Here is a 1,494-nt window from a genome sequence, read left to right on the forward strand (position 1 = left end):
AGGAAGAGTGAAACTAGATCCTTATCTTTCATCTTGCACAAAAGTCAACTCCAAATGGATCAAAGACCTCAATGTGAAACTGGAAACCCTGAAACCATTAGAAGAAAATATTGGCAGTAACTTACAAGATATACGTGCAGGAAAGGATTTTCTAAATCAGACAGAAGTTGCTCAGGAGTTAAGGTCAGCAATCAACAAGTAGCACCTCATTAAACTAAAAACCGTCTGTACAGTAAAAGAAACAATCAAAAAAGTGAAGAGAAAACTTATAGAGTAGGAAAAAAAATCTTCACCAGGGAGATATCTGACAGAGGTTTAACATCCAGAATGTATAAAGGACTCAAAAAACAAAGAATCGAGACACCAAATGACCCAATTAAAAGATGGGCTAAAGATCTAAACAGAGTTCTCAAAGGAAGAAATAAATATGGCTAAGAAACATTTCAAAAAGCATTCAAAATCGTTAATAATTAGGGAAATGCAAATTAAAACCACCCTAAGGTATCACTTTACCCCAACCAGACTGGCTAAGATCAAGAGAACAAATGATACCAGATACTTGGTGAGGATGTAAAGAAAAGGGGATGCTCATTCATTGCTGGTGGGATTGCAAACTCATGCAACCCCTATGGAAAACAGTTGGAGAACTCTTAAAAAACTAAAAATGAACCTACCATATGACCCAGTTATACCACTCCTTGGCATATACCCAAAGGACTCATCCTATTGTAGAGACACTTGTACGACCATGTTCATTGCTGCTCTTTTCACAATAGCTAAGAGATGGAAGCAACCTAAGTGTCCCTCAACTGATGAGTGGCTAACAAAAATGTGGTGTATTTCCACAATGGAATTCTATTCAGCAGTAAAGAAAGATGAAATCATGAAATTTTCAGGTAAATGGATGGATCTATAAACTTTTATGCTAAGGGAAGTTACACAGACTCAGAAAAATAAAAGATGTATGTTCTCCCTCATTTTTGGATCCTAGCACGAAATCCTCCTAAATTCCATGTCCTTTTAATAAGATGATACTGTACAGCAGTCTCTTCTGCATTAAATAACTACCATCATCATGACTTCAGCAGTGCCTGATTGCTGAACATCGTCACAATTGGGCCTGTTGTCAGTTGCGCTCCTTCATTAAAGGAGGGGCAAGCAGGATCATTGGATCCTCACCAGAGTATCCAGCCACTCTTCCTAGCCAACTGTGTGTATTTTGGCCCTAATCATACATGGTCTCCTAGATTTGGGGAGGGCTAAAATATACACTCTGGGGAAGGCTAGGAAGAGAAGGCTTGACCCATGCTGGGTAAAGGCTTTCCAGTGTGCATACCCTCAGGTCAATCATACACCTCAGCAACCCCTCAGTTATCTCGGTAAGTAAGCTCAATAAATTCATTGGTTCCCCAGTAAAACTTTAATCAAACATTTGGCTTGACACTAGAACCTTAAAAGGGAATAAGCATTGCTTAGCATCCCCAGGAAAAGAGG

The sequence above is a fragment of the Nannospalax galili genome, unplaced genomic scaffold, assembly GCF_000622305.1.
Source record: "Nannospalax galili isolate Female #2095 unplaced genomic scaffold, S.galili_v1.0 scaffold1752, whole genome shotgun sequence".
Classification (NCBI taxonomy): domain Eukaryota; kingdom Metazoa; phylum Chordata; class Mammalia; order Rodentia; family Spalacidae; genus Nannospalax; species Nannospalax galili.